At 41.6% G+C, this 17683-nt stretch overlaps 1 protein-coding gene across 5 annotated transcripts in view; it reads left to right on the top strand.

Annotated features, from left to right (window-relative positions):
- The first annotated feature begins 3679 nt into the window (after positions 1-3679).
- Positions 3680-17683, top strand: part of ZFYVE9 (zinc finger FYVE-type containing 9) — a 61933-nt gene continuing 47929 nt past the window's right edge. For 3 of the 5 annotated variants that reach the window (XM_074906206.1, XM_074906208.1, XM_074906204.1), the window contains exon 1: positions 4511-4663. The gene's annotated coding sequence lies outside the window, so the exon portion shown is untranslated. Of the gene's footprint in view, positions 3731-4510; positions 4664-17683 lie in introns of those variants that run through there. The other 2 variants (XM_074906207.1, XM_074906205.1) reach the window with 2 other exon arrangements.

The raw sequence follows: 17683 nt of genomic DNA, 5'->3' as shown, positions 1-17683 counted from the left end.
CTTGGCATGAGAAATATCAGTATCCTGCCTGTGACAGTGGCCAGAAGCAGATGCCAGCGGAAGAGTTTAGTAGCAGGATAATCATGTAGTCACACTTGTCAGGAGTAACCTCCCAGCTTCCAGCAATGTATGTCTCAGACTTCTTGAGTGAGAAAAGTTATCTTTATATGCAATATGCTTCAGAGGATTTGCCTTCTGCGAACAAGTCCACCCATCCCCTCAACCCATGTAAACATCACGATTCACACGGCTGCTCCCATCATGTGCTCAGGAACACATGATCTGTGTCAGATGATGCTGAAAGGGATGACAGGTTGTTACTTCTCAGTGCTCAAGGAAATCGAGTTCTGCATAGGCTGGTAACCAGCATCCACAGCTATGGTCATATAGCTGTATCTCATGGGTAACAGATTTACAGGACTGAACTCCTGCTTGTGTTAAAATACAGTTTTTAAAAGCACCTGATTCTGATTCTGACATTTCCAGTGCTGGGAAATCTAACTTGTTCCTCCCTAAAGTGTCTCAGTGATTAATTACCTTCGCTGATATTACAGAAGACCTCACTGGGAAGCTGAATACATCTGCTTTTAGCATACAGTCACTGAATTTTGGAAGTACTTAAAACCTGTGATTGAGTCGCCCCTTCACCTTCATTTTTGACACTGAAATAGACTGAATGTTTTCACTTTAAATCTAAACCATTTAAATCTAAACCATTCTTATTGGTCTTCTCTGAACCACCTCTTGTTCAGCTTCTCTTAAGGAATTAAGGAATTTGGATATCAGACTTCAGGAGCAGTTGGACTAGTACCAGAAAAATAAATAAAGACATCTTCCTATATTCTCCTGTTTATAAAACTAAGGATTGCATTAGCCTGTTGGCTACAGCACCACACCACCTGCTCATTTTCTTCTGATTATATGTGATGACTCTCGAGGTTTTTGAGCATTAACTTGTCAGAGCACAAATTCTCTCATCCTATAATCACTGTCTTTATTCTTCGGTGCATGTTTTTATGTTTGGCTGTACAAAAATGCATGCTACTTTTTATCAAGCTGTCTCAGATACTTTACATCATGACTTGTTATTTATAACTCCCTATCACTTACATCACTTGCAGACTTTGTGATGATTTTATGATTTCCCTAGAGCCATTAATACAATATAGTGTAGAACTAATTGCTATAGACCCCGAAACACATTCTTCGATGATGACTTCTTACTTCCCCACTTCATAACTGTCAGTTAGCTAGAGTATGAACAGTTCAATGTGTGCTGTGATGAGTCCATATCATTCTGGCTTCTTAATTAAAATGCTGCAAGTTACCAAAACAAATATTTTGCAGACCTACTTACCTTGATCAACCAAACTTGTAATGCTATTAAAAAATCAGATTATTTTGGCAAGATTTATTTTCCACATTAATTTGCATTTATTGTGTTTCCATCCTTTAATTCTTTTAAAATCAAGTAATGTAGGTAATGTCCCATTATATTACCCAGAATTCTTGTCAGGCTGGCAGGTCATAATTACCCTGGTCACCTTGTTTACCCTTTTAAAATTCAGTACAATATTTCATCCAGGCCTCCGGAACTTTAAGAGTGTTTCAAGATTTATTGAAAATCAGCATTAATGGTCTAAAGATACTCTGTGCCAGTGCTTTTAAAACTTTTGGATGTAAGTTACCTATACCTGCTGATGCCCAACTTTATTGGACTCTGTTAAGCATCCTCCTCGGTGCCTGTTGTAATGGAATGTATTTCATCATCATCATCATCATCATCATCATATGATAGTTGTATATCATCTGGTTCTTCCCCAAATACAGACCAGAAATAGTTACTGAGTTCTTGTGCCTTTCCGACATTACTGTTAACCGTTCTACTATTTCCATCTAGTAACAGAGTGAAGCCAATACTAAGCTTCCTTTTTCCCCAAGTTTCTGCAATTTTCACCAAGTAGTTAAAAAATCCTCATTTGTCATTGACTCTGTCGTTCATATATCACTCTGGCATCACTCTGAATCCTGTATCAATTGCCCATAACTCCTGGCTCCCAGCATATGTGCATTGCTACAGACACATTTTTGTATTGACCCTGTAACTCTCTGCTGCCCCCTTCAACTAGGGCACCTCATAGCTTCCCCTCACCTTTCTAACTGTGGTCTTCTCACCCACTTTCCAGTTCCCTGCCTCTTGTAAATTGGAGCCTCCTCATCTATATGCTCTTCTTCATGCCTCTTCCTTGGTAGCTGCTCATAAGGAGCTGGGCAAAGATGGGAAACAACCACCTTTGGGAAAAGAGGTGGCAAACTCAATACCAAATGTCTGTGCTATCACTGGGAGTACCCTGAGGCATAATTTCTTATGATGATGCTCTAGAGGCTCACTGACGTGAGACTGATGTACATGGCAGAGCTAAAGATACTTTTTGGAGAATTTGGAACTCTGGCACTTGTATAGAGATGTTTCACATTGCTCCTAACTCCTTTTTTGCGTGTTTTCATAAGACAGCCTTCTTGCAAAACAGCCAGTTATGATATGCTTCAGGTAAAAACTGAGTGTTTGGTGAGAAAACATTCGAATGAATGGCTGTATGCAGAAGGATTAAAGTAGAACAAAATTATGGTAGTGATATGCTTCTGTGAGACATACGTAGATGGCAAACCTAGCTTGCATGCTTTTGGCCAGAGGGTATGAAGCGTTACATTGCTCACCCTTTAATTCATTTCCTGTTTGTTTTTCAGGCTGTTGTTTAGCAGTCTGAGGTGTTTCGTGAGAATTGTTTTGAAGGATAGTAATTGTGTGTTGGACAGATCTGAACTCCTCGTCTGTGCTTTTACAAGCATGACACCACTAATTGCTAAAGAGATAGCAAGCTGGGGTTAACCGGGAACGTTTTATGGGAGAAAATATATTCCATCTCCATTAACATGCTACTACCAGCTATGATTGATTAACATTTTTTATCTCCTCAGCGCTTTGCTTATGGATTGATGATACAGTTGATAGGGAGTATCTTGTATTTTCAGCTTGAAAAGCACACAGTTCTACCAGAATCAATGAATAAACATTAAGTGCTTCCCTTTCATTTCAAGTGGGATGGGCTGACGCTCTTTGAGCAAGAAGGCCTAGATTTTATCACCAGGGCTCACCACACCGCGTTCACCGCCATATGTAGGAAGTTAATGGAGAAGCCTAACCTGCGGGACAGTGATAGCCCGCAAGTGCGAAGACCTGAGAAGCGGGAATGGCAGCGCAACTGCATTAGCAGGCACCGCACTCGCCTTTCCCTCCCTCCTGGAGGTGACATGGCGCTCCGCTGCGGGCGGGAGGAGGCCAGAGCGCTGGCCCAAGGTGGGGGGACGGCGGCTCTTGCCCGTTCCCCTGACGCGGGGCGCGCCGTGCCGAGGGGGACCCGGGGCCAGGGGCTCCCGAGGCGATGCGGGGCGGCGCGGGAGGGGTGAGGCCGGCGCGGGGCGCGGGGCGGTGCCGGGGGGCGCTGCCCTCCGCCCAGCAGGGGGCGGCGCCGCGCAACGGAGCCGGTTCGGCGGCGCGGGGATGGCCGCCCCCCCCCCTCCGCCCCCCGCGGGCCCGGGGCGGCGCCGCAAGTCACACGCGGGAAAGTGACATTTCCGCGAGTTTCCCGAGTGCCCGCAGCCGGGCGGGGAAAGGTGCCCCGCTCCCGGCATACGGGCGCCGCCGTGGCCGCCTCCTCTGAGAGAATGGGTGAGACTCCGGGCGCACAGTTAGGGTTTGGCGTGACCTGCCGGTTAGCCGTCGCAGTTGTGAGGCTGTTTCTGTGAGGGATGAGCGTGGGGGTATTTTTTTGTTTGGTTGTTTTTTTTTGTTCCGGAATCCTGCTCGGCTGAAGAGTTAACGTGTCTCGGAGCGGCTGGCTCCGTGTCTGCGCACCCCTCAGCCCGGCCCTGCGGGCGCGCACGGGCGGCTGCGAGTGTCCCACAGGACAGGGTGTCCCTGCCTGGTTCTGAAATGGCGAATACAGCCCGCATGGCTCCCCGCCGCGAACCCCCTGCCTCCGGCGCGTCGGTGCGGCTGCAGCCGGCTGCGGGGTAGCTCCCCCGGCCGAGGGCACCCGGGTAGCGATGGGCGCCTCCCCCGGTGCCTCCCCCCGCCTGTGGGCGGGCGGCCCCGGCTGCGGGTGGCGGCCCGCGGGCTTGGCGGGACCCCGCGGGACGGGGCGGGGGGCGCCGGGGGAGGCGGGCGGGCTCCCCGCGCGGGGCGGCGCGGCGGGGCGCCCCCCCTGCGCCGGGTGACTCCTCCCGCTCGCCGGCCGTGACGCCCCGGCGGTAGGCGGCCGGGCCGGAGGTGGCGGCGGCGCGGCCTGGCCGGCCCCCCGCGCGGCGGGGCGGGGGTGCGGCAGGCTCCGCACTGCCTCTCCCCGGCGGTGCCGCAGTGCCGTGCGCTGCCGCTGGGCCCGGCCAGGGGGCGCTGGCTGCCGGTAGCTGCGGCGGCCTTGGCCGCGGAGCCCAGCGAGCGAGCCCGGCTGGCGGGCGGGGAGGGCGGGCGCCGGCCTCTCCAGCGCCCGCGGGGTCTGCGGGGCCCGCCCGGCAGCGAGCGAGCGGCGGCGGCGGCGGCGGAGCGCGGCCCCGGGGGATCCCCCTCGCCATGCAGACCCGGCGGCGTCTGCTGCCTCCCGAGGTGAGTGAGCGGCGCCCAGCCCTCCGCCCCCAGGCCCGGGAGGCCGGGGGATCCCGGCTCCCCAGGCCCCTGCCGCCCGGAGCGAGGCCCCGCGGGCGGGCGGGCGGGCAGGGCTCCGGCGCCTCAGCGGAGCCGCCCGATCGCCGACACCGCCTCGGCCTCGGGGCCTGGGGGCTCCGGGTGCCCCCCTCGCCCCGCCGCCCTTGTCTCCCGCACGGCACCGAGGGGAGAGGAACCTCGGCGCCCAGGGGGAAGGCGGCGATCGCCCCTCAGCCCTCCCCGGTGGCGACGCCGGTCCTCCGAGCCCCCTCCCCGCCGTTTCCCCTCTCCGTCCCCGGGTGCCTGGACTGGGTGACCCCCTCGCCCGGCGCGGCCGCGGCACCGTCCCCCCGCCCGGCGCCGGCGATCCTGGAGAAGGGGAAGGATCTCTTGCCGTCCTCCATCGGGGCTCCCCCCCGGGACCCCCCGAGTGCCGCCGGCGCGGGGCGAGGCGAGGCTGTTCCCCGGGCCGCGCCGGGGAGCCAGCGGGCAGCCTCGGCTCCCGGCCCGGAGAGGGGAGGATCCCTGTTTGCATCTCGTGCCCTTTTTATGGCCTGATCTCCGCTCTCTCCCCGGGCAGGGAACGCTTCTTGCTCATCGCGATGTGTAACAAGTCACTCCTGCAATGGTGGTAGTGGCGGAGGGGGATGGGGCGAGCGGGCGGGATGCGTTTTATAACATCTCTAATTACGTGAAACTGTGGTCATGTCTCACTCTAAGAATAACTGGCACTCTTGGCGTGTCAGACTTTTTGCAGAGCTGGGTTAGTTACTTGCTCATAAATGTTACGGTTAAATAGGTGCATATGATGGAGGGTGGCTGAAGAACTGTTTTTATCTTGTTAACCAGCCTGAGAAGCAAGTAGCAGATGGGAATTGATAGACTTTATGTTTTCGTGTTAACTATCTTGTTTATTTATAGACAAGATATTCCTGATTATTTTGTGACAGAGGTTTTTCAGAGGGTTTAATTTTTATGTCTATTTTCATTCAGTTCAAATATTAGAAGTTGACTGAATTCTGGCAATCTTTATTTATTAAGTGTGGCTGTATTAAGTAGAATTTCTGAATAACACTGCCCTCAATACTTTGGTCCAGGCTGAATTCAAAACTGGAAGGGGCCCTGTATAAACAAATAAAATAATAATAGTAAAAAAAAAGATGCCCTGCTTGAATAAAAGCTTTTATTTTATTTGGGCCGCATTTTACTAGCTTGTTTTAAAACATTAACTTTTATTAGCAAATCGTTTTTGATTGCATGGAATGAATCCAGATTTTGGGTACACCTTCAGTGGTTGAAACATCAAAATCCTTTGTTACTGCCTGAACCCAGTAGTGCAGTTCTTTTTATAAAGTTATAGCATGTGATACAAAATGAGAACAGTCTCCTTGACCCAAGAGAGACAAAATTAAAAATCTCTTCAGAGGTTTGGGGAATCTGAAATGGAAGCTGAATAAGGGCCTAAAATCTCAAACAAGCCTCCCTCTAATTCAAGCCCAGATCTACACCTAACAAGTTACTGTGTTCTGACACAGTGTGATTTATTGTCTAATTGTCCATTGCTTTATGGTGCCTTGTTTAGTGTGTGAAAAAGGAAGAAACACACCTCGAAACTGCAGTGCTGAGTCCTGATATTGGGTGTTATTTTTGTGTGTTAGTTTTGAGTCAGTTATTAGGCTGGGGATTAAATACTTTCAAACACACATTTCAGGATCTGAGGCCTGGGGCTAAGACCGAGATGAAATACAGTTTTTTTACTTTGGCATGAAGTCTGGCTGTGATTGTCTCAGGGAACAAAGGTAGAGACTGAACAAAGATGCAGTATTAAAACTTGTGGCCAAAGAATGATAGGCTTTTAATGTCTGTTGTTGCCTATCCACTAGCTGTGCCAGCTTGAGCATTAAATAACTTGCTGGTTTTCCAGTTTACAGGCTGTGTATAAAAAGTTACCTGGAAATTATTCTGCAAAAGGGTTAGAGCAGAGTTTTGCTTTTGAATAAAAGTTGGCCAGAAAGAAAAGAGATTTTTGGAAGAAGTTGCGTATTCGTCTTTTGTTGATCAGAAACATATTTTGATGCACTAAGCTGAGAATTTTCCAAATAAAAGGGAGTTTCTTGACAGAAAATCAGATGAGGGGTAATAGTTTCAGTGCATGGTTGTTCTGTATACTGATGAATTAGGGATCTTTTCCAGAACATTGTTGGAAGACACCAGTATATTCATAGACTACTTTGAAAGTTTTATATAAAGGCTACTGTTTATTTTTTTAAGGTGACTGAGATGAAAATCTCTAAGGAAATTGAAAGGTGGCCTGTTTTAGAGCTCTATTTGTGATTCTTTATGAGACTTGAACTTTGAAATGAACAGAGATGTGAACTAACATGCTCAGTTTTCCCTCCAGTTGTTTTTGTGAATCGCTGAGAAATACATCTGTACAATGATACTAGGAGTTTACAAAGCTTTTTGTCTTGATAAGAAATATATAGTCAAGACTAAATGTCTGATAGTAAGTTAAAGTATTGAGTTTTAGGTGATAGAAACAGCTTTTACTGTTGTGTTGGCTTTAAGTGTTGGCTACATCTTGCAACACTGGGAAAATTACATCAATTCATGTAAATGGTTGGGAAGTTTTAAAAGATAGATCAAGGATCCTTCACTGACACAGTAGTTTCTACTTAAATTAGAATTCAGGATACATATTTGTACAAATTTATTTGACTAGTGACTAGAGCAAAACATGTAGTTATCAAAAGAATAGCACACAGCGTGACAAGGTAAATGATCATTATCATAATACATTAAAAATATATTTTATATATAAATAATATTTTATAGATATAAATGATTCTATGTTTACAGACAAATAAAGTACTTTCCTACTTATTATTTGGTTGGCTGGGTTTCACTTAACTGAAACTAAGGCATAACACAATTACTTTTTTTTTAATTTGACTGTTAAGATTCTTTTAGACACGGAACATCTGCAGATTTTTAAGGTGCCCTGTTAAATCTTAATGAGTGTAATTCTGGGGTAGTGTTTGTGGGAAGAAATGAGTTTGAATGTGATACCTAGGGTATTAAACTATGTTGTTCCTTTAAATATTAGTTTCTAGAGAAAATTACAAGACATTGCAGATCCCAGGACCTTTTCATTTGGATTAATGGAATTCTGCACTCAGTGATTTTGTCTTTGGCAGATTTTTGTTTCCTGAATGTGCTTTATGATGTTTTCTCCCTTTTGCATCATACACATGCGGAGTTTGGGATATTTAGGAATCCTGCTGTTCAGGCTGCCATAGCAGACAGGTGGAATAAGAAGAATTCTTTTGAGGCAAATTTATATGTGTTCTTTCACTGAATCTTTCCATTATTGTTTATTACTGGGATATTGCAACAGTAATTATATCACTGTTCTATTGCGAGAAGAGATAAGTAGAAATGTGTAATATTCATACTTATTTTTGAGAAATAACAGCCCTCCAACCAGTACATCAGCATCAAATAGGCTAAAAGTCAATGACAGAGGAAATCTGTAAATGGTTACTTCAACTATTTTAAGGGTCATTACTAGAGAAATCCAATTAATTTAGAAAAACAAGTTAAAGACAGTGTGTGGCGAGGAACTTATGGGTGACAACACTGGGTAGATTGTTCCTTCCTTATTCTTTCATCCGGATTTGCTCAAGTGTCTGTTGACTTGAAGAAGCAAGTCCAGTCAGCTGAATTTTACACAGGCATAGTTCTGTTACAGTTAAAAAAAAAGGGGGGGGGGGGGGAAAGAAGAGTGATAAACTATGTGAAAAACAGGTGTGGAGTCACAATCTGTACATTTTCTGTTTCAGAAAGCATGGAGCTAGAGTGCTCTCTGAATAGCTTGCATGATATCTTCAGTCTAAGTGTAAACTAAGGCAATAGCTGTCTTAGTTATGAGGGCTGGTGAAGAGAGAGCTTAAAGAAGCTTTAATGTTGTTTTGCTTCCATGTAAAATTTGATAATTTGGAAATATCAATATGTGTCAATCTGACCGTTTGTTACGTTTTGACGTTTTGGTGTGCATATATTAAACTTTTCACATATTCTATCCTAGTGTCCAGTGTACATTGGGCAAATGAAAACATGGACTTCAGTATTGGATTTCTACTTGCATTGGTTTTTTGTTTGTCTTTATATTCTTGAGTAGCAATTATTAACTTTCATATTGAATTAGTTGCAGGTGATGCTAATGGCTGTACCCTTTATATTCTGTCTCTATGTCATATACAGAATATCTAAATGTCTTTGTCTTGTTTGCTGTATGTGTTAATATTACTTACATCTGTGATATTTTGATGGCAACTGAAGCTACAAATCTACTTTATGAGTCAGTGGTATTAGTTTAAGGGAATACACTGAAGGTCCAGAAGCATTCCGGTGTGCTGTGCTAAGATCGTCTAGGTTTTTGTAGTGCTACTAGATTTTGCATGCTACTAGTATAGATTTTGCTTCTGTTTTCTGTACTTTTCCCCCCTCCTTGATATCAACAGGAAGCTTGATGACTTTTTTTTAAGAGATTGATTGCATAATGAAGTTGAGTTGGACTTTACAATTGGAAATGGTATTGCCAGCTAATAATTTTTCTTAAAAGTTGTTTCGTTGGATGTCTGTTACTGGTTTGGTTCCAACATAGTAACAAAGATTGAAAACTTTCTAGTGGAGTCTTGAGGCATTTAGGTAGTGCTGCTGAACCCTGGTTTAGGGTATGGCTTTGTGTATAAAATAATGCAGTAATGTGTCTTTGCTAGTGTCTTCCTGTTATTTGGCCTGGCTCAAGCTGAACTGATGTTCGCAGTAGTTAGAAAAAAGCACTAAAGCCTAATGTAGACAAAGCTGGAACTGTGTTTTTCTGCTGTTATCCATGTATGAAAATACTTCTGTGTTGTAGACTTAAGTTTGGTAACTATTTTAAGACTGTTCCCCAGCTATTCTTCGTTAGTGATAGAGGAATTAGACATGATCAGAGACGGTGGAAATGTTTTGAGCTTTTGCTTTGTGTTGAAAAAAATCCCTTGTCCAGTTAAGAGTTAGAAAAGAAATGCTATCTACCAAATTATGACTAGTCTTACTGGTAATGTTTCATTGTGAGTCTAACTTACTGACTTCTTGTACTTCAGTTCTGCCAAACAGCAGTTGTGGGCCAGCATAAAAAGGCAAAATGCTTAGCATATGTCTTAAGTTCAGTGCCTTTATTTTTTTAATGAAGTAGTAGCTGAGAGGAACCTGTTCTTCCCTCATCCCAGTGTACAAAGAATCCAGAGGCCATTTCCCATCAGGTGATAATTTGAAATTAGGCCATACTTATGTCAGAGATTCACTCATGCTCTGTGAATTACAGAAGTGCTGTAGCTGCCCTAGAAATACTTATCAGCCTTACTTCTGGATTCTTGCAGTTTTTAAAATTACTGTAATAGGAAAGGTTTTGTTTACTTCTATGATATACTGAAACCATTTTTTTGTAAAGAACAGAACTCAATCTTTATACATCTGCTCTGAGTACAACATTTATATTTCACTCTGAATCTAAATTTTTATTTGGGGAAGCAATATGGGTGAAATACATTAGAAAATTCATAGAAGATTATCAATGAAAGAACATCCACTGGTACATTTTTCTGAAAAGTAGTATGATGAGCTAAAAAGGAGTTGATAATGTTCAGTGTAAGAAGCAGATCAAAGAGCTCTCTAAATCGCATAATAGCTTCTTTATCTGTGAATGACACTGACTATTAGAGGAGCTTTTCTGTTCCAGACTCAGTTTTGTAGTGTCAAAACTCTGCTTTGAACTCAGTGTACATGTTGACTTACCTGTTTGTACTCCAAGTGTGATCTAGAAAATTGATTTAGGATCACTAAAATAAAGGCCAAGCCGTTTGAAACTGGATTTGTAGAGTATATGATTGTTACAAATTCAGGCAATCATGTGAATATGCATAACATTTATTGCTTGATTGGTTGGCCAGTCAGATTATTGTAAGTTTGGGAGATGCTTCAGGACAAAAATTGCAAATATTTGCAGATCTGTGAGTTTTTTGTTTCTTAGTTACTATTTACTGTACTTTTCTCTTAACCCAAATGAAACTGTTCTCTCATCTGTGTCCTTCTTCAACAGCTTTGATATTTTTCTTTCCTCTCTCATTTTTTTGAATTGTTGGATTTTAAGAGGAAGGTTTAAGAATGGTGTCATTAACAGTAAAATATGGGTCCCTTTTTCTGGTGATCTAGATTCCTTTGGTCTGTGTTGTGCTGAGACCTCATTCTGATCTTGGGTGTGCCGCACATCCAGTATCTCTGAGCTGGACTTTGGCGATCTGTGTGGGGGTGACTGTCCCAGTCATCTGCTGAAGGTGCCTGGCAGAATTAAATTTGTATTCCCTCTTCAAATTTTGCAGCTCTGAGCTTTGCATATCAATTTAAACAAAATCAAATTAATTTTGTTTCTACACCAGACTGGGAAGTGCAGTGAGTGGAGAGGTAGCACATTTGTTCATTCTGCAGGTGTTGTAGAGAAGGAAAGGCAGATGGGCCTTGGTAATCTATCGCAGAAGAGGGGTGGATCTCTGGGGCTGGTGGTTTCTTAAGTAAGCATGATAGGAAAGAGAAGAGCGTATATCTTGGATCTCTATATGTGTCACTTCCACTAATTGTTGGATGGAGATAATGCTCACCTGTCTTTAGGACATCAGATCCAAGGAGCACGTTACCTAACGTCATGTCAATGTAATTTTTTATTTCCTATCTGCACTGTAATGCACTTAAATGAACATTTAGTATGAATTGATATCATGTAAGAGGAGAGTTCCCTCTTTGCCTATTTTTTTTTTCTGTTTCTCTAGCAGTCTTTTTTAAATTGTATGTTATTCTACAGTACCGTAGAAATAATGCAATAGCTTGCTTTTGAGACTTGTGTTTTGTAGAGAAAGTCACGGGTATCTATCAGATTTACACCCTTCTGGGGGCTTAAACCTCAATATATAGCTACTGTTTCTGTTTGCTGGACAGTAGTAGAGCCTATTGGTTGTCATCATGTTACAAAGTTATGTTGTGAGTGCTCTACTGGTTAACTCAACATAAGTACTGTAATGATCCCTTATGTGGTGAATGGAAAAGTATGTGCAAAGCCCATTTCTTAGGGTATATTATTAACAGATTGCTTTAAATAGTATATCTATTCAAACAGCCTCTTAACTGAAATATCAAATTGCATTGATTGTAGGAATTTCATACTGGGTTTTTGTATAAATGATGAAGGCTGAATAAAACCCTAGTATACTTCATGTATTTCAAAGTTCTTTCTTTAATTTTTTATAAATGTAACTTTAAAAGGTCATTACTTCAAGTGTCAGGCTATCTATGTACTTTTGTGCTTTCCAGTAATTACATTAGTATACTGCATAATAGCTTCTATATTGTATTTACCTTAGTTTTAGTTGACAAGTCACCTGTAAAATACATTTTAACCTATTGCTGGAATTTGCACATAGATTTTTTTTTTTTTTTCTTTTCATCCTGTAGAATGAACATGGGTTTTATTATGCTGAGAATTAGAAATTGTTTCTTGAGTCTCGTGGGTAATAGGTACATGTATATGTAGTGGGTCTGTTCCCTCATTCTTTTCCTATAATGCCCTTTGTGGTATTTTTCCTCTTTTAATTTTTTTTTTTTCCCCATTAAGCTTCATTTCTGTACAGATGGCTGGTAGATGCAGTTGTACCTTCTACTCTGAGAAAATGTATAAATAGTGGCTCCTATGTAGTTAATAAAAGTTGTCTTAACTGAAGGTTTCAAATAGAGAGATGCTTAAGGGAAGCAGGTAGCTGTGCCAAAAATTGCATTTCACAGTCTAAAAGGCTGAGAGTTTAAATGAATTCATGAAGAAGCTATGATGACAGTAAATAATGATAAGGGTAGGTAGAAGGCAGGCTGGCAGTTACAATGATGTTTTATGATTTGACAGTTATTTTGGCCACATGTATTCGTTTGTTGGGTTGGTTTTTTTTTTGATACCTGTTTTGTCTAAAGACTTTCATTTATGTTTGTAAAGTGGATGCATCACTATGGGTATTGGTTTTGTTCTCACTGTTCCTAGAAGTGAGGAATAATATCATGTGGTTGATAGTTTGCAACTGGTTTATACCAGTGGATCTGAACAGTGATGTTGACACATACGGAGTTTTTCATTTTTTTTGTTGGAGAAGGAAGGAAGCATGGGTAGGGAGAAAGAAAACAGATGTAGGAAGAAGTGAATGAAAAAGGTGTGTGTTTGAGAGGGGAAAAGAAGACTAACAGGTGAAGAAAACAGAACACGAGCATATAACATGTTGTCTGAGAAGGAGAGGTGAAGAAAAGAGGTAGGGGTTCATGGCTGAGCAGAATCAACCACCCTATCAGTGGACAAAATAAATGGCAGAGGTTTCTCAGTTTAGGACTATCTGAGAAACGTTGCATCTGAGTTTAGGAGGATTTGGTGTTCCTAGAGCTCCATAAGATTTCTGAAAACAATATTTTGACTTGTTAACAAGGAATGCTTTCAGTTTTGGGTTTTTTTTGTTTTTTATCTGTTAAGCCTTTATTTCCCGTGACTTCCAACAGTGATACAGAATTATGGGCACTTTCTTGCATAAATTTGAAGTAAATATCCTGATTGGTCTATTGCACCTCTGGAGCAATGGAAAAAAAAAAAAGCTTTACAGTGAATCTGAATGGAAGTTACTCACCATTTCTGCTGGTTAGCACTTATTCCCTTCAGCACTGTTAAAAGCATGTTAATGGACCGCAGCATAAATTAGAATCATACTCAGAAATAGCAGTTTCAGTACACACTGTTGCCATGGATGTATTGAGTTGTATTGAGTGAGTTACTAGTTACAGAACACTTGAGACATAATACACGCAAGCATCAGCAATGTAGTTAGATTGTGATCTCAAATGTGGGAGTGAACTTTGCTACATTTGATAAGACAACAATGTTTTATAATCTGTTAGTATCATGTGTGTGTATATATATATATATAAATTTAATCTTGGCATGGTATGAACCGAAAGGCCAATACAAAATGGGAATTAAAAGTTGCTTCCTTTGAGATAATTTCAGGTTGAAGGGAGTATGAAATAAAATTCATAGATCTCTAAATTTGTTCTCAGTGATGCATGGTAATCCAGTTCTATGTAACACAGGATTTGAGAAATAGTAACTGTCAGCTCTCTGTCATGATGATATTTCTTAAAAATGTGCATGTGTGAGATCTTTAGAACGCTGTTATGTTACGTAGTTATCAAAAGGAGCAGAAATGACCACAGCAGTGTTGGGAAGAGGATGTATCCATGTGTGTTGATAAAGGTAGCATTAGTCGCTGATTGACTGCTCTTCAGTAGAAAGTGACTGTAGACTTTCAGACTTTTTTCTGTACAGATTGTCCTTTCTCTAAAGAGCAGCTGAGTGCATAAATTGTGTCGCTTCTAGCAGCTTCTCTCCCCAGTGGGTACAACTCAGAATTGATGGGCTAGTAAATGGTAGCAAAGCGGTTTCCCTCTTTGCCCGTTGTCCTTTTCATCTGTCCCATTCTGGTTGCATGGCAATTCTGGCTTTTATTATCAGATACAGATTTTGCTCATGGCACCTGCAAGTATCAGCCCCTTGTGGGTTTTATAAAAAGGACAGTTCTTCGGCAGTTGTAGGCATTTAATTAGTGAGTCTAGGGGACTTCAGTCAGTTTTTCCCTTATGTCCAAATCTAAGAAACACCGATCAGTATATTTAGAATTCATTCTTGTTTCTACCCTACATTAGAAAGAAGAATAACCTGTAAAGTATTAGAATACAGGATTAATACACTCTGAGATATGTAGTGTGTGACTTTAAATAATTTTATTCTTCAAATCTGCTAAACATTAACTCCTAATAGTCAAACTCTTTTTTCTCAAATACAGAAGCATAGAGTCATCTCATAAGCCTGTTTATTCTCTACGTTTTACTTTAGTTTGTATTCAAATAAATTAAATAACAGCTTCAGATCAGTATGTTAAATGTGTTGATTTTTTTTTTTAAAAGCGCATTGTTACATTGATGACATTACATGGAATCCATGCACAAATTAAGAAACATGATTTCATATTAAATTTGTGTTTAATACGCTGTGCATAATTTTTTTTTGTGGTTTACAGTATTTTAAACTTGGGAGTTGTATGAAACAAAGTGTTATAAAACATTAGATTTATAAAACACTAAATTTTGAAGTGAGCTCTATGAGCATATGAGTAAGCGCAGGAAAGGATATTCTCTTTTTTTCCAAGTGTATTCCTCTGGAAAAACTTGCACTGAAGGCAGCACTGTGGTGTAAACCTCTCAATTTAATTTTCCAAAGAACCGGGTATGGATATTCTTCAAGGCAGTCCTAAGTAGTTATACAAGAGGGACGCGTGGTTCCTGTCTCCAGGTGCTGAGGGCCCTGCCTCTGCAGTGTACTCGGGAAGTGCGGACTTTTTGGCAAGGCTGTTTTTTGTGTCAAGAAAATAAATCAATTTCTTTCTCCTTGAAATAGTAAAAAGGGTAAGAATGGAATTTATTTTCTACTGTAAACTGCTGGGTGTCCTTTTCAGTTGGGTTGCTTTCTCTTATTTACTGGAGGACAAAGGTTGATAATGCTGCTGTAATTTTTCTTGTCTCCCTGTTACTTTTGACTGTGATACTTTCTATAATGCTTCTTTGAAGTTGCTGCTCTTTTGACTGCCTTACTACTGCTCTGGCATGTGTGAATGTCTCCTTATGGAAACTTGGCTGGAGACAAAAGTGAAAATAATAGCTTTAGAATGGCATGGGGAAAAGTCAAGGGAAAAGATGCAAATATTAGTGAGATAATTAGAGAGACATTATTCTGCTTTAGGTGTTGTCCATCTCTATTTGCGCAGTTGATTGGAAAGAAAATCATTGAAATAGTTTATCTTTTGTCAGCATTCATGGGTAGCGAGAGAGCTGCTACAAAGTGTTGTATCACACAGAAATGGTCTGCCATGCCCCAGTGTACTCCTGGGTTAATTTATATTGAGTAGTAGGAACATCAGCGGATTCTGGGAAATAAAACCAAAGGATACTTGGACATCTTGAGCTTTTGGTGAGGAAAAACACTAGCAGCAACTGTATCTTGTTTATATGTTACATTTAATATCTTGATACTGTTTTAAATATTTCTTATTAAATGGATTTATGGTGAGTTTTAATGGGATTTTCTAATCCTGAACTGTTTCTTAGACAAGGTGTTTTGTGAAAAATTCTGTTATTTGCTGAGTCTCCATTAATAAATCAGAATTTGAGAACAATTTTTTTTTTTTCCTGGTTGCATTGCACAGCTGCTAGTTTAGTTTGCTAACAGAACAATTCATGCTGAAGTGTTTATTTTGGGGCCTAATCTGAAGTCCTTGCCATTGCAGGCATTTTCGTGTGTGTGACACAGATAGTGCTACTGCTGTGTCACAAACATTTTATAACACCCGCCCTTTTATTTGGCACACACTAGGTAGAAAGAGCCCCGTAGTTTGTCTTTGTACAGAATAAATAGCTGTTTGACAGTCAATGTAGTGTTCAGGAAAAAAATAACGGCAATGGAGAATGAAGCTTGCTTTCATTCAGTTAGTACATACACTCTCCATATAGATTGCGGGTGCTGTTGTGACAGTGTATCCTGAGACAGGTCTGGATGACTGCCTTTGCAAGAGAAGCATTCCTGCGTAGTATTTAGTCTTTCTACTTACAATAAATCTTAAAAAAATAATACAAGCATGTGTTCATGTGAAACTTGACTAAAAGTTGCTGATTCATTTGAGAGAGGCCAAGAAGGAACCATTATGAAATGACAAAATTGTTAGGCACATGGTAAATTACCATTATTCCAAGCATTTAATCACTTGAGTGAAGAACCCCCACCTTTTCTGCTTGTGAAGATTTAACTTTCACATGAACTGATCAGGTAAAATAATTCATATTTTATAACTGATGTGTGTCCTGTTTCCTCTCTTGTTTAAGTACACTGCTGACCTATTAATGTAACCCTCTGCTATAGTATTTCTTCTTGTAGTTTTTATTCTTGCAAAGTTGGGACCTGAATACATCCCCTGTCTGTAGTCTCTCTGAATCTCCCATCTGATAGTTCCAGAGTGCAGACAAGCTAGGAAGTTAAGATACCAGCATCGAAATCTGGGTTTGGATTTAAGATAATGCCTCGTTCAACTAATCTAGCAATAATAAAGTGCCTTAAAATGGCTGCAAATGTATTCCTGCCTACTCAAAGACATCTTCTCACTGGTAGCACATTATAGAGGATCTGTAGTGTAGTTAAGAGTTGGATCCTTGCCAGTAGATGGAAGCATTTTTTAGCATCTCTTCATGCTTTGAGCTTTTTCCGCATTTTTTTAACATAGTATCAAAATTGCTTCTTTTTCAGTCTCTTTTCATTTATTATAAGCTATTCCAGTTTGTGGTAGTTCAGATTACTTCCATTTGATGTTGTAAACATTTTTTACATTCTTTTTTATGGAAGATATTTCTAATTTTATATTTTTAGAGCTCTTCTTCTATTCTTCATTCTCTTTTCATTCTGGGCACGTCTCTGCTTGTCAAATTTCTCTTCAATTTCTGTTTTGCTTTTGCAGTAATTGGCAGTCACCCTCTTGGAGCTCCTGAGGGAAATCATACATGTAGGGTATAACCAAAGCAACACCTGAGTTGATACCACTGTAGGGCAAGAGACAGAAGAGTTCAGCCAACCATCAGCAGAAGAGATAAGAAACTGTAAAATCCTCAAACTAAGCAAACTGGAACAGCAGAGACACTGGGCCTTGTTCATTTGTAATAACCTTAGGTCTCAGTAGGCACATAATTTTTAGGTGGAAATGCATGTATTTTTCTCAGGTGTGATGGAATCCTTTTTTAGCAGTGCGTATGATTTGTGAAAAC

This window comes from Athene noctua, chromosome 5 (assembly GCF_965140245.1).
Source record: "Athene noctua chromosome 5, bAthNoc1.hap1.1, whole genome shotgun sequence".
Classification (NCBI taxonomy): Eukaryota; Metazoa; Chordata; class Aves; order Strigiformes; family Strigidae; genus Athene; species Athene noctua.
Note: the sequence above shows the minus strand (reverse complement) of the source record. Positions and strands in the feature narration are given on the sequence as shown.